The sequence below is a fragment of the Rattus norvegicus genome, chromosome 18 (assembly GCF_036323735.1).
Source record: "Rattus norvegicus strain BN/NHsdMcwi chromosome 18, GRCr8, whole genome shotgun sequence".
Lineage (NCBI taxonomy): Eukaryota > Metazoa > Chordata > Mammalia > Rodentia > Muridae > Rattus > Rattus norvegicus.
In genome coordinates this window covers 501,257-510,297 of record NC_086036.1, presented here as the reverse complement: position 1 = coordinate 510,297, position 9,041 = coordinate 501,257, and the positions used below count along the sequence as shown (strand labels likewise).

The following is a 9,041-nucleotide window of genomic DNA, read 5'->3' as shown; positions in this document are numbered from 1 at the left end:
TGAATATATTAAAGGAAACAATTCTAAGAATTGGTTTTATTTAGAAAAGGTTCTTTCTATGAATTTATGTCCATAAGATGTTATCTGTAAAGACTTGCTGATGTAATAATTTTTGTTTAATGAACTATAATTTTCCACCTTAATAAGAAAGTATGAATAAATTTCATTTGAAAGACTGAAAATACTTCTTTAACCAAAAAATTGTTGTCCTAAACGTGTCAATGGCAGAATATCTCCAGCAATGGAACTGATGCTGTGTCGAGGCAATATTTAAAACAGAAAAAAACAAACAAACGGACCTGTTTCAAAGATAGGACCTACTAGTGTTCTAGTGATTGAACTGCAGTGTTGACACACTGCACCCAGGAAGCTCAGCAGGATCATTACACACAGATTAACAGATTAACAAGGAAGCCAGTTTATACCAACAAACCAGAAGAGACTCAAGGTTAGAGTGAGTGTGTGTGTGTGTGTGTGTGTGTGTGTGTGTGTGTGTGTGTATGTGTGTGGTGTGTGTGTGTGTGTGTGTGTGTGACTAAGTACTTTCTTCATCTTTGTAGATAAAGTTTCCTTATGGGAGCAATACTTAGGACAAAACTTCTATGAGCAACACTTGTATGATATACAATATAAAGCACACTGCATGAATATGAATATTTTGGCCAATGGAGAAGTTGTTATGTTAAAGCTTCAACCCTCTCCTCCACAAATGGGTCCACATAGGATTTTTCACTAGAACAGAGACTAGGTTCTTTGAAATGTCAGTGAATTTATGCCTAAAACTTACACATGCATGCACACTCACACACACACACACACACAAACACATACACACACAGGCACACAAACTCAGATAGCCTGATGGTGTCCTTGGATCACCATATATATGCTTCATAATTACTGTCTGGAATTTGGGTAAAGCAATCAAATTTATGCTTTTGGGACAGGTTTCTCTTGGCATCATCAATCAGGAAATGGAATATATGAATGACTTCATCCTTGCACAAAATAGATACTAATCGCACTAAGGTAGTAGTAATGAAAAACTTGTAATATATTTATTAATAATTGTGACAAAGAAGGGATTAGTTTCAGATTAAAAATTACTCTATAAAAGCTTAAAGACAAACACCACAATAAAATCTACAGAAAATATATATCACAAAAACAAATATTCTATCAAACTAAACAATATAGAGCTTTAAACAACAGGTTTGTATAAGAATAGTTATTAATATTATTTTGGCTTAAATGCTTAAATTTTAAAATACTGTTATTTAATGAGTTTGAAAATGAAATCTATACTATCACTAATCAATGGTGTCAGATTAATGCTGGGTGAATTTTTTCATAGTTTATAGCTAATAAAACAACTTAAAATGTAGAAAGGGTCATTTCTGAATAAAATATTTCCAACTACTATCAAGTATATGCCTACCCTATGGGAATTATTTATAATGCTTTAGGTTTCAACAATATTTTTAAATAAGTATTTCTATATAAATATGCATAAAGTAATTACCTATTAAGTTAATCTTATGCATGGAGAAAGTTGATTCAAGGTTTGAACTTGTTCTAAATGATTAGCCATACTGTTTACATTTGTAAGGTTTCTCACCAGTATGCATGGTGTGCTGTATTTGAAGATATGATTACTTTGAACAAATATTTACATCCATTACATTAGTAATGTTTTTTCTACTTAATGGATTCTGTGGGGACCTTGAAGAGGTGAGGAACAGGAAAAGTATTTCTCACATTCATTATACTTATAAGGCTGCTTTCCAGGATGGATTCTTTGATGAATTTGAAGAGTTGAGAACCAGGAAAAGACTTGCCAACTTTTTTCATTAGTGAAGATTATCTCTTCTCTAGATCCTATAGTGAACTTAAAGATTTGAGGACTGGGTAAATGATATTCTACAGTGATTTCATTTAAATGGTTTTTCTCCAGTATGTAACCTGTTGTGACTTTTATGACTTCAGTAGTCTGTAAAAGATTCCCCACATTCATTACACTTGCAAGGTTTTTCTCCTGTATGGATTCTGTGGTGAATTTGAAGACTTAAGGAGTTTGTAAAAGATTTTCCACATCCATTACATTTGTAAGATTTGTTTCCAGTATGGATTATATGGTGAACATTAAGAGCTGAAGACTGTGTAAAAGATTTCCCACATTCATTTCATTTATAAGGTTTGTCTCCCCCATGGATTTTGTGGTGAGTTTTAAGATGTGAAGACTGTGTAAAGGATTTCCCACATTCATTACATTTGTATGGTTTATCTCCAGTATGGGTTCTGTGGTGAGTTCTGAGTTTTGAGTACTTGATAAAAGATTTGCCACATTCATTACATTTGTAAGGTTTTTCTCCTGTATGGATTCTGTGGTGAATTTTAAGGCTTGAAGACTCTGTAAAAGATTTGCCACATTCATTACATTTGTAAGGTTTGTTTCCAGTATGTATTCTGTGGTGAATTTTAAGACCTGAAGACCGTGTAAAAGATTTCCCACATTCATTACATTTGTAAGGTTTTTCTCCTGTATGGATTCTGTGGTGATTTTGAAGACTTAAGGAGTTTGTAAAAGGTTTTCCACATCCATTACATTTGTAAGGTTTGTTTCCAGTATGGATTCTATGGTGAACTTTAAGACCTGAAGACTTTGTAAAAGATTTGCCACATTCATTACATTTGTAAGGTTTTTCTCCAGCATGGATTCTGTGGTGAGTTTTAAGATTTGAAGACTGTGTAAAAGATTTGCCACATTCATTACATTTGTAAGGTTTTTCTCCAGTATGGATTCTGTGGTGAGTTTTAAGACTTGAAGACTGTGTAAAAGATTTCCCACATTCATTACATTTGTAAGGTTTGTCTCCAGTATGGGTTCTGTGGTGAGATCTGAGTTTTGAGTATTTGACAAAAGATTTGCCACACTCATTACATTTGTAAGGTTTTTCTCCTGTATGGATTCTGTGGTGAGTTTTAAGATTTGAAATCTGTGTAAAAGATTTGCCACATTCATTACATTTGTAAGGTTTGTCTCCAGTATGTATTCTGTGGTGAATTTTAAGACCTGAAGACCGTGTAAAAGATTTCCCACATTCATTACATTTGTAAGGTTTTTCTCCTGTATGGATTCTGTGGTGAATTTTAAGACTCGAGGAGCATGTAAAAGATTTCCCACACTTATTACATTTGTAAGGTTTGTCTCCAGTATGAAATCTGTAATGAATATGAAGATTTGAGAGACCTGTTAAGGATTCCTCCCATTCGTTATATTTGTAAGGTTTGTCTCTGGCATGGATTCTGTGATGACCTTTAAGTCTTAGGAACTGTGTAAAGATTTTTCCACATTCATTACACTTGAAAGTTGTCTCTTGAGTAGAAATTCTGTAGTGACCCTTAAGAGTTGAGGACTGAATTCTCTCAGGAGGAGAATCTGGAGATTCCTGAGCTTCTTCAGGAATGAAACAGATGACTTTTGCAAAGAAATCATTTCCATACTCATCTATTTCATGTTCTTCATTGTCATATCTACATTCCCAGAATTTCTCTCTATGTAGATCTGAAACGTCATTACATGCAAATCTTTGTATTATTTTCTTGAGAAAATAATCCTGTGTAAATGCCTTTGAGAATAGCTTCTTTGTAGAATCACAACACAGACCTGAAATTAATGAGAATATGTCATTATATGACACATTGCAATTGGTTGAAAATCATAAATATATATATATATATATATATATATATATATATATATATATATATATATATAATCATGACAGAAATATGCAACACCAAACTGCACAAATTTTGTCCAAAGAAACAAATATCATAGATATAATGTACATTAGGAGATATTTCATGAAATCTATGATATATTTTATATAAGTGAACTTCATCAATAATAACTCAATGGCAAATACATCAACAAGATATTTTTGTTTATATGTCTTTTTATTTATTCTTTATTTTTTTTACAGAACAAAATGTACCACATCAAGTTCCCCCCTATAAGTGTTGCACATCAAATACCAGTTTGAGACACTCCCAACACCAAGAAGATATCCCAACCCACACAAAAACCACTCTACCAGATAACCCCAATCCTTGAGGCCTCAAGTTTCTTGAGGATTAGATATATCTTCTATGGCTGAAGTCAGACCCTGCAGTGTTCTACTATAAAGTGTTGGGAGCCTCATATCCACTGGTGAATGTTGGCCGGTTGGTGGCTCAGTATCGGACAGATTTCATGGGTCCAGGTTAGTTGAGACTTACACACTTCCTATAGGGTTGTCCTGCTCCTCATTTTCTTCAAGTATTTCCTTAATTCAAAAACAGGGGTAGAAATCCTGTGGAGGAGAGAGCTGGACCCTCAGAAGTACAGACACTCCTGAGAATCCATAGTCGACAAAAACATTCTGCCCTCATTCCTGACCCTAGGGGACATCGCCTAGGCCCAGGGATATAGCAAGAGTCAGGGGCAGGACCCTATGAGATCCAGATGAAAGAAAACAGGTCAACAGGAGTTCTGTCACAGAGGCCTAATGGAAGGACAAGCCACTTTTACAGTCAGCAAGACAAGCCAACGCCAAAGAAAACCTGTTGGTGAGAGGCAAGCATGGGAACATAAGCATTAGAAACCAAGACTACTTGGCATCATCAGAGCCCAGTTCTCCCAAAAAAGCAAATACTGGATATACAAACATGCTGGTAAAGCAAGATTTGGATTTAAAACCAAATTTATGGTGATGATGGAGGACTTTAATAAGGACATAAATAATTCCCTTAAAGAAATACAACACAAGTACAAAAATAGAAACCCTTAAGGAGGAAACACAAAAATTCCATAAAAATGGCAATTTTGCCAAAAGAAATCTACAGATTCAATGCAATCTCTATCAAAATATCACCTGATTTCCCCATACAGTTAGATAGAGCTATTTGCAAATTACGTTGGAATAACAAAAACCCAGGATAGCGAAAAATATACTCAACAATAAAAGAACTTCTGGGGGAATCACCATCTCTGACCTCAAGCAGTATTACAGAGCAATAGTGTTAAAAAATTTTATGGTATTGGTACAAAGACAGGCAAGTAGATCAGTGGAATAGAATTAAGACCCAGAAATGAATCCACACACCTATGGTCATTTGATCTTGGACAAAGGAGGTAAAAAAATCCAATGGAAAAAGGATAGCATTTTCAAAAAATGGTTCTGGTTCAGCTGGAGGTCAGCATGAAGAAAAACACAATTTGACCCACTCATATCACCCTGTACAGAACTTATGTCCAAGTAGACAAGTACCTCCAAATCAAACCAGATACACTCAAACTAATAGAAGAAAAAGTAGGGAAGAGTCTCGATCACGTGGACACTTTGGAAAATTTCATGAAAGAAACACAAATGACTTATGCTCTAAGATCAATAATTGACAAATGAGACCTCATAAAGCTGCAAAGCTTATGAAAGGCAAAGGACATTGTCATTAGTACAAAAGAACAACCAACAAATTGGGAAAAGAAAACCTACATCAGAGGGAGTGCTAATATCAAAAAATAGACACTAGAGAGGCAAATAACAGTATTAAGAAATGGGGTAAAGGTATAACAAAAGAATTCTCAACTAAGGAATATCCAATGGCGGAGAAATACCTAAAGAAATGCAAACAAACAAACAGATAAAAACAAACAAAAACAAACAAGCAAAAAATGTGAAATTCCAACTCACACCAGTGAAAATGGCTAAGATTAAAAACTCAGATGACAACAGATGTTGGTGAGAATGTGGAGAAAGAGGAACACTCCTCCATTGTTGGTGGGATTGCAAACTGGTACAACCACTCTGGAAATCAGTCTGGAGGTTCCTCAGAAATTTTCATATTGCAATACCTGAGGACCCAGCTATACCTCTGCTGGGCATAAGCCCATAAGATGCTCCAACACACAATAAGACACATGCTCCACTATGTTCATAGTAGCCTTATTTATAAGAGCCAGAAGCTGGAAATAAAACAGATGCCCTTCAACAGAGGAATGGACACAGAAAATGTCATATATCTACACAGTGGAGTACTAAAAAGCTATCAAAAACAATGACTTCATGAAATTCATAGGCAAATGGAATGAACTAGAAAATATCATCCTGAGTGAAGTAACCAAATTCCAGAAAAACACACAAGGTATGCTCTCACTTATAAGTGGGTATTAGCCCAAAAGCTCTAATCACCCAAGGTACAATACCCAGACCACATTAAGCTCATGAAGAAGGATGTCCAAAGTGCAGATGCTTCACTCCTTCTTAAAAGGGGTAACAAAAATATTTGTAAAGGGTAAGTGGGGGCAAAGTTTGGAACAACGAATGAAGGAATAGCCATTCAAAGTCTGCCCCACATATGCCCCATATATGTACAGTCACCAAGACTAGGCAAAATTGATGAAGCTAAGAAAGGTATGCTGACAGGAACTAAATATGAATGTCTCCTGAGAGACACAGCTAGATCATGTCAAATACAGACATGAAGGGTAGCAGCAAACCACTGAACTGTGAACAGGACACATGTAGGAGGAATTAGAGAAGGGATTGAAAGAGCTGAAGGGGACTGCCACACCACAAGAACAGGAATGCCAACCAGGGAGTAAATTATTACCTAAGGACTATATACATGGAATGACACATGGCTCCCACTAAATATGGAGCAGAGAAAGGCCTTGTTGGGCAACAATGGAAGAATAATCCCTTGGTCTTATCAAGGTTGTATCCCCAATTTATGGAAATGTCAAGGAGTCAGTAAGAGGAGGTGGACGGGAAGGGGAACACTCTTATAGAAGATGGGGAGAGGGATGGAGCAGTGGTAGTATGTCCTGGAAACCAGGAAAGGAACGACATTTGAAATGGAAATAAAATATATCCAAGAAAAAAAGAAGAAAAAACACAGCTGAAAAAAAAAGAATTGACAAATGGAACCTAAGAAAACTGCAAAGCTTTCATAAGGCAACAAACACTATCATTAGATGAAAATGGCAAGGAACAGATTGGGAAAAGATCTTTCCCAATCCTCCATCTGTTAGAGATGCAAGAACTTAGACTCTAGAGAGACAAATAACTCTATAGAAAACTGGAGTACAGAGCTAAACAATGAATTCTTACCTGAGGAATATAGAATGGCTGAGAAGTAACTAAAGAAATGGTCAACATCCTTAGTCATCAGTTTAATGCAAATCAAAACAACTGTGAGATTCCACCTCACACCAGTCAGAATGGCTAAGATCAAAAACACAAGTGAAAAGAGATGCTGATGAGGACATCGACACCCGGCATTTTGCTGCATGCAAGAAATACACCTCAGAGAGAAAGACAGACACTCTACTCAGAGGAAATGGCTGGACAACAATTTTCCAAGCAAAAGGCCCGAAGAAACAAGCTGGAGTTGCCATTCTAATATCAAATAAAATTGACGTTTAACCAAAAGTCATTAAAAAAGATAAGGAAGGACACTTCATATCCATTAAAGTAAAAATCCACCAAGATGAACTCTCATTCCTAAATATCTATGCTCTGATTGCAAGAGCACCTACATTTATAAAAGAAACCTTACTAAAGCTCAAAGAACACATTGCCCCTCAGACGATAATACTAGGAGATTTCAACACCCCACTCTCATCAATGGACAAATCATAAAAACAGAAAAAAAAAACAGAGACATAGAGAAACTAACAGAAGTTATGAAACAAATGGTTTTAAGAGATATTTATAGAACATTCCATCCTAAATCACAAGGATATACCTTATTCTCAGTACCTCATGGAACCTTCTTCAAAATTGATGATATATTTGGTCAAAAAAGAGGCCTCAACATATACATGAAGATAGAAATAATCCTGTGCATCCTATCAGATCACCACGAACTAAGACTGGTCTTTAATAACAACAGTAATGACAGAAAGCCCACACAACATGGAAGTTTAACAATGCTCTACTCAATGACAACTTGGTCAAGGAAGAAATAAATGAATACATTAAAAACTTCTAAGAACTTAATGAAACTGAAGATACAACATTCCCGAACTTATAGGACACAATGAAAGCAATACTAAGAGGAAAATTCATAGCTCTGAGTGCCTAGAAAAAGACACAGGAGAGAATATATATCAGCAGCTTGGCAGCACACCTACAAGATCTAGAACAAAAAGAAATAAATAAACCCAAGAGGAGTAGAAGGCAGGAAAAAAATCAAACTGAGGGATGAAATCAACCAAGTAGAAACAAAAAGGACTATACAAAGAATCAACAAAAGCAAGAGCTGGTTCTTTGAGAAAATAAACAAGATAGATAAACCCTTAGCCAGATTATCCAGAGGTTACAGAGAATGTATCCAAATTAACAAAATCAGAAATAACAACAGAATCTGAAGAAATTTTTAAAAAATCATCAGATTCTATTACAAAAGCCTATATTCAACAAAACTTAAAAATCTGGAGGAAATGGACAATGTTCTAGACAGATACCAGGTACCAAAGTTAAATCAGGAACAGATAAACCATTTAAACAACCCCATAACTCCTACAGAAATAGAAGCATTCATTAAAGGTCTCTCAACCAAAAAGAGCCCAGGTCCAGACGGGTTCAGTGCAGAATTCTATCAGACCTTCATAGAAGACCACATATGAATACTGTCCAAACTATTCCACAAAATAAAAACAGACAGAACACTACCAAATTCCTTCCATGAAGCTAGAATTACAGTTATTCCAAAACCAAAGACCCAACAAAGAAAGAGAACTTCAGACCATTTATTAATATTGATGCAAAAATACTCATTAAAATTGTTGCAAACCGAATCCAAGAACACATAAAAATGATCATCCATCATGATGAAGTAGGATTCATCCCAGGGATGCAGGAATGTTTAATATACAAAAATCCATCAGTGTAATCCACTATATAAACAAATTCAAAGATAAGAACCACATGATCATTTCATTATATGCCAAGATGCATTTGACAAAATATAACACCCTTCATGATAAAAGCCCT

General features: G+C 35.4%; 1 pseudogene; it reads right to left on the bottom strand.

Annotated features, from left to right (window-relative positions):
* Positions 1 to 1,977: 1,977 nt before the first annotated feature.
* Positions 1,978 to 9,041, bottom strand: part of LOC120098303 (zinc finger protein 850-like) — a 58,975-nt pseudogene continuing 51,911 nt past the window's right edge.